Raw genomic sequence first — 15,265 nt, 5'->3', positions numbered from 1 at the left:
ATGTGATATTTGGAAGGGAAAAAATGTAGTTGATGATTGCACTCACAAGAGCTCTTTGGTAGTCAGGCTTTTCATGGTTGCAAGAGTATGTCAGGGCTCTGTCCACAGCAGAGGTACTCGAAGACCTGGCATTCCTGCCAGTACCTTGCATGGCCACAAAAATGCACGCTGGCGAAAATCTATGCGCATTGGCCAGAACACGCATGCACACTGGTACATAATTTGGCAACAGATGGCCTTTACTAGGAAGCCCATCACTCCCTCAAATTGTTGGTTGATCTCTGGTTCCGCAGTACCTTTGTCTGTGTTCCCTTGCTACTGTGATCTGCTGTTACCGACCTGTCTTCTCTACCTGACTCCTAATCTGACCCTGGCTTGGCTAATAGATATTCGCACATGCTCTCCTGATCTGACCCCAGCTTGGCTAATAGATATTCTCACCTGCTCTCCTGATCTGACCCCAGCTTGGCTAATAGATATTCTCACCTGCTCTCCTGATCTGACCCCAGCTTGGCTAATAGATATTCTCACCTGCTCTGACCCTGGCTTGGCTAACAGATATTCTCACTTGCTCTCCTGTGTATGACCCCAGCTATCCTATTAACTATGCCTGCTCCAATCTCCACCTGGCATCTGACCTTGGCTTTGAACCGACTACTCTGTGGTGCTCTGCTACCTGAAGGCCTGCATACCTCTCATGGGCACCACCTGTCTGCAGACACCAGTCCAGTGCATCAGCTGTGCTCCTGAGTATTCCTCTGACTAGCACTCCTACAGGCACCCATGCTACTTTGGGCCTGACTCCTTCTGTCCCAAATCCAGGGGAGTCTGAAACTTATCTGCAAGGGAAGCCTTCTCTCCATTGGCCTCTAACACCAGGTATGTGATAATACATCAATCAGGTACTTCATGAACAAGGTCATCAATAAGGTTACCAAAATGTAAATGTACAAACTTAAGCACAGGCAGACACAAAATGGTAAAATAAATGTTAACTTTAAAGAAGAAGTATGGCCAAAGCTTTTTTTGACCATACTTCTCTTGGGGATCACAGGAGTGCACTTAGTTCTGCACTCCTGTGTTCCAGATTCAGCCAACAGTGGGCTAAAGTCTGCTGTTGACTGATGTCACAGAGCTGGTCCAGGCTCTGCAGGAATCCCAACAATAATGTAATTATCCACCTGAATTTCTGACAGGAGGGGCACACAGCCATTCACTGAGAAGTCCAGTGTGCTGCTGCTTCTCCTCCCCTAGATCTCTAAGATCCTTGTGCAGAGGGTATGTGATCACTTATGAAAAATATGGAAAAAATCTATTTAAAATGTATATACAAATGTGTTGCCTTTCATTTCTATTTTAAATAGAATTGGTTGTTTTACAAGGTGAGGGTTTACATATACTTTAACCTCCCTGGCGGTATGATTAGTTCAGATTTTTGGTGCTGAAAGCGAAACCATTATTTTGCATGGAAAAATGTAGTTTTTTTATTGTAGGCTTGTCAGTTTTAGGAATAACTCACTGAAATCTGTCTGAACAAGAGTCTAGTAAACATTCCGGATATGATAAAACTTGAAACACGAAATCATAAATTATAATTTAATAAATAATCATAAAAAATAATAATATAATAATAATACATTTAATTCAATAATATAATCAAACCAAAAACACTGAAATTTGAAATAGAGCGCCAAGTTCACACATCACTGAGCAAAGTCGCAGAATCGTTTTCAGTGTCTGATGACGAATTTCCCCACGAATCATTATCACTCAATTCTGCAAGTGGTTCTGATTTACTATCGCTGTTCTCTAGCTGGTCTAAAACCCGATTTTGACCTAAAGGGACGCTTTTTGGACGCCAAGGACTTTTCTAAGTTTCCAGGCAGAAAGAACAGTAAAAATGCAGGCAGGGCACAGGACAAAGCAGTAGGGACAAAATGTATGTGAAATGCTTTGAAACAGCAATGTTTTGCTATGTAAAAATCGTTTTAAAAAAAATGAAATTTTTTTAAACTTTCAAATTTGCCGCCGGTTCCGGCACCCGTTCGTCCCGATGTCACAGGGACCGGAACACAGCATCGGCCGGAGGAGATGGCCGGAGACGCTGCAGGGGACACATCGCGGGAGCGAAGGACAAGGTAAACGCTGCAGGGAATCCCTGAGCAAAGCTGCATGGTAAGCCCGAGTGTAGCTCGGGGTTACCGTTTGTGGTACTGAAACTTTACCCCGAGCTACACTCGGGAATACCGCCAGGGAGGTTAAAGAAGTATTTCAGGTATGGATATTTTAAACTTAGTTACATTGGCCCACCTTGGACCAACTAACTATGCATACACCATACCTGTTGAATTCCCCCTGGAAGCTGGAAATCACTGTAACAGACATTGCTACTACAGAAACCTCTGCATTACCAGTGCATGGGACCCAGAAACTAGTGGAGATAGCTATACTAGTATTGCTACTAAAGTGAGTGCCAACTTCCAGGGAATCCCACAGATATGGTATATACATAGTTGAAATGGTCCAAGCTGGGCTATGTAACTAAGTAAAAATATCCATACCTGGAATTGATTGTTAAAGTAGTTGTAAACCTTAAATATGAACAAATCATATGCCTCTATAGTGTTTACTTGCCTTAATCCATAGCACTAAGTGACATTTCTGTCTGCTGCTTCGTTCCCCTGTTATCAGCATGAGTCACCTCTGATCAGTTTTCCTGGCACCAAGAAAAAAATGTTAACATGGGAGGGATCTCCAACAGATTAACAGCTTCAGCTCTGATCCTGTGTGCTATGTGGAGGGGGATGTTTCTCTTCCCTCCAATCAACTCTCAGAGCTCTCCTCACTGAGATCTGCAGTGTGTAATTTCAGCTCTCCACCCTCTAATTTCTGAACCCTCAGACAAGCTTTATAAATTCAGCACTTTGAACAGATGTAGATCGTCCGATCCAGCGAGCACTGAATCCTAGGCGATCGTGGCGGCGGTCGCGCATGCGCACTAGCGATCGCGGCCGCACCAATGAGAGCACAGGGCGGCCTATTTAAACCTGCCCTGTGCATCTCCAAATCGCCTTCTGGTCTTGTCCTGTTCCTGTGTTCCTGATTACTCCTGTGTTCCTGATACCTTGTTGCCGACCCAAGCCTGTTCCTGATACTGCTGCCTTCTCCTGCTCTGACCCCTGGCTAAATCCTGACTATTCTCTACCTGTTCCTGATTGCCTGACCTCCTGTTACTGAACCCGGCTTGTGACCTGTTATTCTTCTGCCTGCCGCTCTGCACTGTCTGCTCCGCTGTTACTGACCCGGCCCGTCTGACCACGCATACCTCTTCACGTCTGGCTCTCACCTGCTCTACGCCATTGGCTTCCGCCTCTACCACAGCTGGTGTTCCTCGGGGGTCGCGACCTGGTCTCAGGCTGCTTCAAGTCCATCCCCACCATCAGGGGCTCTGGTGAACCAGCAGACTGAGGCTTAGACTCCACGCCCTGAGGGATTCCGGCCAGTGGGCTGCTAGAGGCTACCGCCAGTCGGTCGCTGACAAGGAGACTGCAGATAAACATTTACAACTTATGTAGGAGTATCTGTCTCATCAGTCATCTGTCACTTCACTGGGTATATGTAAGGGTTTACAACCACTTTAAGTATAGGAACAGTCCTCCTCAAAGCAAGGGATCTGGCTGTGTATGAAAGAAAGAGGCATTCACATTGATGCTAGATGTTGTACGGTGTCCACTTCTGGGTCCAGAGTTCCCACATGGAAGAAAAATAAATTTGAAATATATTTTAAAAATATTCTTCCCAAATATATTGACATATATTTGAAATGCTACAATTTTGGCCATATTCAATATATTTCAATATATATATATAGATATATATATATATATATATATATATATATATATATATATACACACACTGTAGGTTGAAATGCGTATTTATTACAAAATATATGAAAAATATTTTTTAAACTACATTTCAAATATACTGTATGTCTTTAAAAATACAAATCTACATTTTTGGAATGCAATTACAAACATATGTAAAAATATATGTTAAAATTACTTTTATCAATTCAAGTAGATATCAATTCAAAATAAATGGCCAACGCTTATTAATTTCTACATTGCTGGAAGCTATCCTCCAAGTCACTAAATTTCCGTTGGTAGCCCTCACAGTAATATTAGATCTTCTAAAAGGAGAGTTGTAAATTAGGTATCATTTACTGTTATTAGCACATGCTATGTGGTTCAACAAGCTGCCTAAAATTGTAAACTGCTATCAATACCCTCAATATTAACAAATCTACCATTATAGTACCAGGTGAAATTTAAATGCATGGCAAATGCAAGGATTTAAGCATCCTCTTATCCATAGTTATGCTAAATACTGTACATTTACATTTTAAATAGATTAACCAAAGAAGTAAATGAGAACAATTTCAATTAACAATCTTAAATATATTAATACCTAAAACAGTCATGTCTTTAATATAATAAGTCATTTTAATAAGTTAAGTGTTATTATGAGAAACACGCAGATGAGTAAATATATCCATCCAATCTTTTCTTCACAAATTAACATTTTTGAGAAATAATTCTGTTGCATATTAGTTGAAAAGCTATGTTTAGGATCACAGCTAAAATAATATTCCAGAAACATACACTGAATTCTTCTATTTAATTTCATGGTGATGTACTCATTTGATTAGAGGTAAAGCAAGATCAGCAATGAAATGAAATTCATTCAGTATCTTACACCTACTTGTGGAAATTTTTATCTAAATGGAAACTGTTGCAGAGATGCACCGAATACAAAATATTTAGACAGTAACTATCAGGGTACTTTGACACTTAATGCAAACCTCTCCTATTGTATATTCAAGAGAAGGTAAAGGAAAAAATAGAAACTTTCACATTGGTACCTTAGGTCACTTCCTGCATATTATAATAAAACAAACATATATAAACATAAACAAATTTAAAAAATCACAGTTAATCCAAGTAAAAAAATGACTATATAGGCCTTTGTTGTTTCAAAGAAAAGTGACCTATTTCCCCAAACACCAATAAATAATAGGCAATCAATGATAAGACTTAGGGGTCTATTTAGAAACAATTTGTATAGCCATTTGTCCAGTGAATCTGAAATAGAATGTATATTCATTCTGTAAGAATTGGGCAAAAATGAATGTTCTTTAGGCTATTTTCTATTCTGAATGAAAGTTCTATTATGGACAGTAGTAAAATACCACATTATGGCCACTAGATGGAGCTGAGGATCATAGGAAATACATATGTCTTTGTAACAGGAGATACAATGTAACCATCCTAGAGAAGCTGAAGGGAATTAGCAAATAATGTAACCAATGGTTACACTGATTTGATAATTTATTTGCGTTCAGTAGAATTGTTTGCCCAATAGGAACGAAAGCACACTCAGATTTGATGGATAAATGTCTATAAGAGTGGTTTTTTAAATAGATCTAACTAGATCCTAACTAAATGACATTTACTTTGCTATAGAACTATATATGAAAACCACCATTTTTTTAGGTAAAAAACTATGTCACCTTCTTTTTCATCCTTTTAACATATTGATGCTACTGATCCCCTCAAGGCTCTTTCAGCCACTTCCTGAATTCCTGTCTACATGCACTCAATTAACCACTTCAAGTCCGGACACTTTCACCCCCTTCCTGTCCAGGCCAATTTTCAGCTTTCAGTGCTATCGCACTTTGAATGACAATTGCTCGGTCATGCAACTCTGTACCCATATGAATTTTTTAGCATTTTTTTGAGAAAGATAAAACTTTATTTTGGTGGTATTTATTTACCACTGGGATTTTTATTTTTTTTTGCTATAAAAATGAAAAATTCCAAAAATCTGGAAAAAAAAGTGTTTTTCTTATAAAAGTTTGCAAATAATAATCTTTCTTCATGAATCCTTGGCCAAAAAGGTACTCAGTTATCTTTTAAATAAAAAAATAACTCAAATGAGTTTATAACCAAAAATTTTTTTGTACATTTTTATTTTTTTTTTATATTATTATTTAAGTTTTTTTTTTTTTTACATACTGTCACCATAGCAGTACAGTGACACTGTACTACTTGTGGGGGGTGATGAAGTTTTTTTTACACTGATTGCTTTTACACCCATAAAGGCTGTAAAAGCAATAATTTCTCCTTCTCTCTGACTGCATTCTTGCAACCATTGGGAAATACTGTGTGAGCTGTGATTGGTCACAGTTTGTCACATGGTACAAGGCTATTGTGAATAGCCTTGTACCATGTGACCTCTGTGATCATTCACAGATTTTACTAGTAGTAAGCAATGATGTCAGAAGTGAGATTTTGCTTACTACTATTTGTGTGATCACTGATTGGCCAATCAGCGATCACATGATCAGGACCAGGGGCGGACTGACCATTTGGAAACTCGAGCACTTCCCGAGGGCCCAGGGTCAGTAGGGGGCCCCATGAGATGCCCCTGGTACCTTTTTCATAGGCTTTTTTGAGTTTCAGCAAGGACACAGGGGCCCCATGATCCCCTATTGCCTGTGGGCCCCATGAGTTGTCAGTCCGCCCCTGATCAGGACCTCGTACAGCGATTGGTTTTCAGCGGGCACAGGATCGTGGTGCCGTGCGCTCCCAGGGAGCACGCACAGGCTCTAAATGTGGGCGCTGTTTATGATCTGCAATTCGCTCCTGCACTGCTCCTGTCCAGCTGTTTATGTACATGGACTGGACGGGAAGTGGTTAAGCATTGAGTGTGCATCATTGCTTTGAACCAGCTTCCTGATGATGACAACACAGGTAAGCAATTGGGAGATAGTTGTCGTCCTGTAACAGGAAGTGCCTGAATATGCACCTTCATAGCAGGATCACCAGGTATCATTTTAATGAAAGCTGCAAATTAAATAAGATTGAAAAGCAATTTTTTAAAATTACAATAACATGTTAAATCTTATACAGGGCTTTATTGATTGTGTTTAAATCTACTTTAATAAAATGATTAAGCAAAGAGGGAATGCTTGGATAAAATACAGAAACTGCCACATGTTTTTTTTTCAATGAAAAGATGTAAAAATTAAAAAAAAAAAGAATAAAAAAAGCTGCTAAAGGAGGAAAAAAAAGTCCATTCGTTTTTAAGGTCCTTAACAGTCAAAAACATCATATCAAGCTATAGATTTATCTGTGTTTAAGGCTAAACAAACTAGTGGTAATTCACCAAAGATAAGCAAAATGCAAATCAACAGTACTCAGATAAGGAATCAATATGCAAAACAACAAAAACAAAAAAAAACACAAATACAAAATCACTACCTTAAAAAAATTACCTTAAATATACCTCCTAAATGAAAAATGTGGATCTTTTCTTTTCAAACGGAATTTTAAGTAGTAAGCAATATTAAAGGTTTCTGCTTTGGCAAACTGTTGCTGATGACAAAATTGATCATGTGTCTGCTAAATCAATTGTGCTAAAATCACTCCATTCATCTCTAGAAATCGCCTTCAGCAAAATATAATTTGATATTGTACTCTATTCAGTATTTGCCTGCTCACAAAGCGATGGCTAGAGGTAGAGACAGCAAGGATCTTGCTAGCTTCATTCTCTGTCTTTTTGTGACCAGAATATTTTAGTGACAAGCATTTATTTTTTGTGTCCATGTGTAGGTTTATTGTTTAGTATTTTATGACCACAAGGCTCTAGCCAAGGGTGCGCACCCACACACGCTCAAATGAAATTCAGATGGAAATCTACAGTACTACCTACTATATATAAGCTTTACTACTTGCTAGTCTATTTAAAATGTGTGTACTATAAAGTGCTGCTCATTGACTTTTTTAGAATATGAATTGAATGAAAACTAATTTTCCAGCTATTTTGTTTTTTTACTGAAAAAGAATTATCACGTACCAGGCTTGATGTGGTAACCAAATAGAGAGATATGCTTCAGAAAAAGTGATTAATCTTTTAGATGAATGATAAGAAAATTAAAGGATGAAAATCTTAACCTATGGTGGACTTCAACTCTGGCTCTAATAACTGCCTTAACCTTACACAATATTTTTTTAGCTCTAGTGTTTCCAGATGTAATAGTTTAGCTTGAAATGGGCAAGGCAGTGCATAAGCGATAGTTGCTTTACCCCATGCTATGGTACCAACATGTTTGCCAGTTTATGTATTTCTCCTTAGCATATGGGGTAGGTAGTCAAATTGAGCATGACTGTAAACAGCTGCTGTTAAGGGAAGATAAAGCATCTTGGCAATTTATTTATTCATGTTTTAAAAGGATGTCGCTCATACAGTGGCATTTAACCACGTTGCATTTTGCAAGTTTATGGTTCTGGTAACTGTCCAACATAATGACAAACACTATAAACATCTAGACTTGTCTTCCAGTGTAATCAGTAATCAGAAAAAACCTTATTTTAAAAATAACATTAGCATCAAAGTGCTGCATCAATATCTATTTTTCTTTTTTTTATGTAATGCAAAACATAGGGGATTTCTACATACCCCTTCCCCTGGAGCTTTCTAGTTTACCCTGGTGCTTCAGCTGGTGAAATGTCATCTCACAGATTACCCTTGATTGATATATACTATATATATATATAGTTATTATTATTTATATTTGTATAGCGCTTTTTATCCCTGGAGACTTAAAGTCTCCTTTAAAATTTTTACCTACAGGCAAGCTTATAATAAAACTTACCTGTAGGTAAAATGAATCATTTAGGAGGTATTCTACAGAACAGCAGCTGGTAAGATCCCCGGCGCATGTGCTCTGAAAGAACAGCATACGCTTGCCATTCCTTCAGAGCTGAGCGCCAAGACTTCATCGGCAGCTCAACCATTCCAGCAACCACAGCCTGGGAACCTGGAAGGAATACTGGGTAAAGATGAAAGCCCTGTCAGCAGTGACATCGCGCCACTGGAGGGCTTCGTTTTAAGGTAAGTATTTCATAATGTGCTAGTATGCGATGCATACTAGGACATTATGATATTCCCTCACAGCAGGAAACCTTTTTTGTTGTTCAAACAAGTTTACTACCACTTTAAAGCACTTTATCTGCTGATGAACTGGATGGTGAGGCAGGCCATCCTGGGCACACTTAGTAAAATAATATACAAGAGCCAGTTTTTTGATAGGAGTCAATTAACCTACCAGTATATCTTTAGAGTGTGGAAGGAAACCAAAGTACCAAGAGTACCCATGCAAAGCATGGAAAACACATGCAAACTCAATGCAGATAGTTAACTGACTAAGACCTGGACCAAAGGCCACAAGTTACAAGGCAGAAGTGCTAACTACTAATAGACATGTGCATTCCATAAATTTCATTCATTGAAGAATTTTGTTTTGTCATATTCGTTATGCTTAAGTGATTTGTTTTCACAATTTGTTTCGTATCTCCGGCTTTCTTTTTGTATATTTGTTGGTCCGGGTGTTTTTCCGAAAGGTTGCTATATATTCAATATATTATCAAATTGGATGGATTGGATGGATTTGAATCGTAAGGATTCAAAATTTTCAGACTCTAGTCCAACCCATCAAGAAAAATGGAATGAGCTGAATGGACAATATCAACTGGCATCATCTGCATGTGAATTAAGAAATTTGGATCCATTTGCTATCTGAATTGAAATTATTGAATGTATTTGAAAATGTAATTCATTTCCCCATATGCCCGAACTACTATTGCATCATGTGACGCTATCCAAATGAAACGAATGAAACTAATGCATTCATTAATTTTGTTATAAGTTTTTTCAGGTTCATTGACATTCATTACTATGTCCATTTAGAGATTTGTAAACATGAAATATAAATGAATTTTTTTTGCTCGAAAAACGAATAGTAACAAAACGTAATGCATATGTCTAACCACTAAGTCACCTATAGTACACACTATATGGTGACATTTCGGGTATTGGTCTACTTCATTTCTAAAGCATTATATGCTGTCTGCTATCTGGATTTTTGCTTTTTCAGAAAATGATGGACTGCTAAAAAATGGCCACATTGCAGTAACAGCATCAGAACTCCTATCTATCACCACACTGATCTATCATCAGTAACATTTGATCGATGTTGTTTTGTGTATGAGTGCTTTACTCTTATGTGTACAATACACAGAACTGCCCTCACAAAAAACTATACGGCAACTTATATACAAACCAGAACCAGACTATCCACAAGGCAATGTAGGCAGGAACCCCAGCCCAGTGGACGTCTAATGGGCCAAACTACAACTTTCATGATTTTTCAGTGAACCGTAGGGGTAGCGTAATTGGTCCAAGCTGTCCACCTGGCTGTCACTTAACAAAGAAGGAGGCATCTGTATATAGTTAGTTTCCAATTTGATCATATCTTTATATACAATGCAAATGGGGCAACTTCTCTTTGCCTGTTGCAATGCTTATGTCATTTGAAGGGAAGAAATTAATTAAAGCTGCAACCTTGTCCATTCTGCTTTAAGCAGTCTCTGGTGCAAGTAAAATATATATATCAAATCCTGCATCAGATTAATAAGTGATAAGATATGTTTGGTGTAAATTCATATTGTAAAGACATTTTTGCTGAATTTGCAAACAAATGTAATAAACCTTTAATTTTACAAGATGTCCACACATTTCTGGACATTGTCAAGCAGTGGCTGTAATATTCTTTAGCTATTGTAATTTATTGTAAACTACCATAGTTACTGCATGTGCAAATAAATTAAAACTTACATACCCTTCATATACCCCTCCATCAAGTAAAAATACCTTATGGTATTTCAGTATCGCAAATACTTACCATTGCTTTTATACAAGTCATGAGTCTAAAACTGACATTACTTTCCATCTTATTTTACAATGAGGTTTGAATAATAAAAATTATTAATTTGCTAAATTTTGGGTTGTTTAAATATTGGCATACAGATCTATCTGATCCATAGAACATCATGCAATTCAGGAATACAAGTCAGCTTGATTCATGAACTGTATGATTTTCCTATGCATCTATTCCAGACTATTAGCAAATCTGCAATACAGTAATTTACCTGCTTTTTCTTTAATAACTGAGCATTTAGGCTTTTAGTTTTCTTTTATTTACAGCAATTTCTGTTTAAATTGTGATATTGTGCTATGCAACACTTGACAGAATTCATATTTTCATACTTGAATCCATGCTCTAGCACAAATTACAGTGTAATGCCAAATTGGTCAGATGCCAATTAACCTTCCCCTCTGTTTTTGGATTGTTGGAGGAAGCCAGAGCACCAAGGAGAAACAAACTGCTGGCTGGATTCACACTCATTGACTGCAAATAACAGCAAAACATAATAAAGCTTTAAGTATTTTTTCTGAATAACAAAAATATGCTGAAACAATAAAAAACAAATTGACTTACTTGCTAAGGAATAAATATTTTTCAAAAACCTGAGAAGTCTGAAATCCCAGCAGAAGCCTGAAAATTAGTGCAAAATTTAACTTTTTACCAACAGTTACCAATAAAACAGATAAGCAGAGTAATTTTGCACAATTGATTTTGCTGTGAAATTATTGCTTTTACCACTTGTGGTAAAATGTTATTATAGCAGATTTTTTTTTTAATTTCCTTACTGAGCTGCTAAAATTATATTTGCTTGAAAAAAAGTTTACTATTTTTTTTTTAAATAAGGAGACTATAGGGCCCACTTTTTGCACATGAAAGATCCAGAATAGTTGAAAGGAGCTTCTATAACCCTCAACATCCATTAAGGACTGGTTCACACTTATGCATGTTGCAGTCTGTTGAGGGAAAAAATGTCCCTGACCCTTTCCAAAATGCAACTGCTGAAAACACATGGTTCCTTAGGAAATCATGTCAGATGGACTGTAGTGAGTTTCTGCAAAATGCAAAAAGCACTGAAAAAAACATATGTGTAAACCAGGCTTTAAAGTCCACTGGTCTCTTAAAAGCCAGAAAAAAAATGTTTTCCCCATTTATTCCAATGCATGTAGCTAAAATGGCAGAATTTCACTAAAGTTTAAAGATTATTACCAAAACGGGGCAACGCAGTGGGCTAAGTGGTTAGCACATCTGCCTAACAGCATTGGAGTTTTCAGTTCAAATCCCAACCATGGCACTACCTTCCTGGAATTAGCATGTTCTCCCTGTGATTGTTTGGGTTTCCAACAGCCACTCTCATTAACTCCAACACTCAGAAGACATGGCTCTAGTGTGTGTTTTCATGAATGTGAGTTAGGGACCTTAGTTTGTAAGCTTCTTGAGGGCAGGGGCTGATGTGAAGGTGCAATATATATGTAAAGGGCTGTTTAAATTGATGGTGCTATATAGGTACCTGTAATAATAATAAATATTTTGGGAATGTAATTCCTCAGGTTTGATGGCAAAATAACACATTACATTTTGTTTAATGAAAAAAAAAATAATTCTAATTGGTCATCATTGCATGGATACTGTTGGCCATCTACAGTTGTGACCAAAATTATTCAACCCCCACTGAAATTGAGTGTTTTGGCCAGTTTGACATTGCTTTTGATCATTCAGTCATCTTGCTTACATTTACATTAAAGAGGCACTTGTAGGTCAGACAAATATAACATAACAGTTATAATGAAATAACCACAAATGTCTTTTCTGTGCTCACAGCATTATCAGTTTTATTCAACCCCCAAGTGACATTCAATCTTAGTACTTAGTACAGCATCCTTTTACAGTTATAACAGCTTTTAAACGTGAAGCATAGCTTGACACAAGTGTCTTGCAGCGATCTACGGGTATCTTCGCCCATTCTTCATGGGCAAAGGCCTCCAGTTCAGTCACATTCTTAGGCTTGCGCACTGCAACTGCTTTCTTTAAGTCCCACCAGAGGTTCTCAATCGGATTTAAGTCTGGTGACTGCGATGGCCACTCCAAAATGTTCCAGCCTTTCCTCTGCAACCATGCTCTAGTGGACTTGGAGGTATGCTTGGGATCATTGTCCTGTTGAAAGGTCCAACGTCTCCCAAGCCTCAGGTGTGTGACGGACTGCATCACGTTTCCATCCAATATCTCCTGGTACTGAAGAGAATTCATGGTACCTTGCACACGCTGAAGCTTCCCTGTACCTGCAGAAGCAAAACAGCCCCAAAGCATGATTGACCCTCCACCATGCTTCACAGTAGGCAAGGTGTTCTTTTCATCATAGGCCTTGTTCTTCCTCCTCCAAACATAGCGTTGATCCATGGGCCCAAACAGTTCTAATTTTGTTTCATCAGTCCACAGAACACTATCCCACAACTTTTGTGGTTTGTCCACATGGCTTTTGGCATACTGCAGTCGACTCTTCTTATTCTTTGGAGACAGCAAGGGGGTACGCCTGGGAGTTCTGGCACGGAGGCCTTCATTACGCAGTGTGCGTCTTATTGTCTGGGCTGAAACTTCTGTACCCACATCTGACAAATCTTTTCTCAGTTCCTCAGCAGTCACACGGGGACTTCTCTCCACTCTACGCTTCAGGTAGCGCACAGCAGTCGAAGTCAGCATCTTCTTTCTGCCACGACCAGGTAGCGTTTCAACAGTGCCCTTTGCCTTGAATTTGCGAATGATGCTTCCTAAGGTGTCTCTTGGTATGTTTAACATCTTTGCAATCTTCTTATAGCCATTGCCCTTCCTGTGAAGAGAAATCACCTCTTCTCTTGTCTTCCTGGACCATTCTCTTGCCTTCACCATGTTTGTAACCACACCAGTAAATGTCTAGAAGGAGCTGAGTATCACAGTCATTTTAAAGCTGCCTAATTGGTGCTTATTATGCTTGATTGCTGCTCGGTGACATCCACAGGTGTTTTCAATACCTGATGGAAAGCACCTGTATGAACCTCTGTTCTTCAGAGTGGTAGTCTTTAAGGGGTTGAATAATTGTGGCAATGAAGAAACCACATAAGAACCATTTACTACTGTATTACATAAACAATTGATGTCATTTTAGTTGCATTTGGGTAGTTACAACGTCCTTGTAGGATTTGATTCTGAATACAATTCCAAATGTACACTATAGTCCCTAAACCCCTTTACAGCATTGGGGGTTGAATAATTTTGGTCACAACTGTAATTTGACTCATTTTATGTCTCCAGTTTTATGTCTCCAGTTTTCATTAATCAGCTCTAATGTGGTGTTATGAAGAATTTTTCAGAATGGATAAAGTTTATTTTTAGAATGGATGAAGTGAATTGGTGATCTCAACATTACCTTTTTTTGATATTGTAGAAGATTCCTATTTTTTCTGGTGATAATGACATTAACCATTGTACAACATTTATGCACATGTGTGTTTATCACCCCATAATGAGGGAAGGTTATATGAATACATCTACCCATGATACATCCCATAAATAGCAATAAACTGTAGGATATAGGAGAAAGCATTTATAGTTTCCTAAATCTCTAATTCTGCTCAAGATGACCCATTATTTACAGGCTTTCTACTCTTAATATTTGTTAGAAATTGTATCTCATGACTCCTTCTCCCTCTTGTTTGAGATCTTTCACGTTTCCACAGTCGACTCATCCCCCAGCTGAAAGGAGTCCCATAGACACTAACCTTCATGGGTGCTCCCTCTTTCCCTTCCCCACACAACACCCTCCCAATGTTCTGTCTTCAGCTGATCTGTGTGATCTGGAAGTGCAAAATATCAGCACACTTTCATTTTATCCTTGTGGCTATGTGCACCACTGTGGTTAAGCTGAGCTTCTATTCTTCCTTATAAGACCGGTCCGGATGATGCCACTGGGTCTGGGAGGGAGGAAAGACCAAAATCTGGGGGGGGGGCACAGCCACCCCCCAGCATCCCTCTAGATCTGGCCCTGGTCAGGATCCACTTCCAACACTGCCCCCCTCAGTCTATTCCAACTGCAACATGAACAATTGGTATTTAAGTTATCCTGTGCACACCTCTCTTGCCAGCCAGCCTACTAACCAATCTCCTGCTGTCCTAAAGATGGTGGAGCAGGTCTTTTCTATGTACATACATTTAAACAAATTCATAAAATATCCTTATCTCAAGGGCTGATGCATCCATACATTATTAATAATAATGAGTACATAATTGTAGTTATTTCCAGTAGCAACTAATCAGAGTTCATCTTTCTTTTTAGATTTGTTTTAATGGACAACAGCTTCAGATTTGTGTTGATTTTTCATTTCCAGTTTTCATGACTAAGTCCCTACGTGATGTTATGAAATAGAAATGGAAAAATAGTAGATGGTTTATTGTATTAAGTAAATG

General features: G+C 38.3%; 1 protein-coding gene across 1 annotated transcript in view; it reads left to right on the top strand.

Moving 5' to 3' along the window:
* Nucleotides 1-15,265, top strand: part of LOC149470032 (uncharacterized) — a 179,472-nt gene that overhangs the window by 130,650 nt on the left and 33,557 nt on the right. The window lies entirely within an intron of this gene.

Source organism: Staurois parvus, unplaced genomic scaffold, assembly GCF_062004578.1.
Source record: "Staurois parvus isolate SC_StPar_1 unplaced genomic scaffold, SC_StPar_1.0 ptg000054l, whole genome shotgun sequence".
Lineage (NCBI taxonomy): Eukaryota > Metazoa > Chordata > Amphibia > Anura > Ranidae > Staurois > Staurois parvus.
The sequence above is the reverse complement of the archived record's forward strand: the minus strand, read 5'-3'. Positions and strand labels throughout refer to the sequence as shown.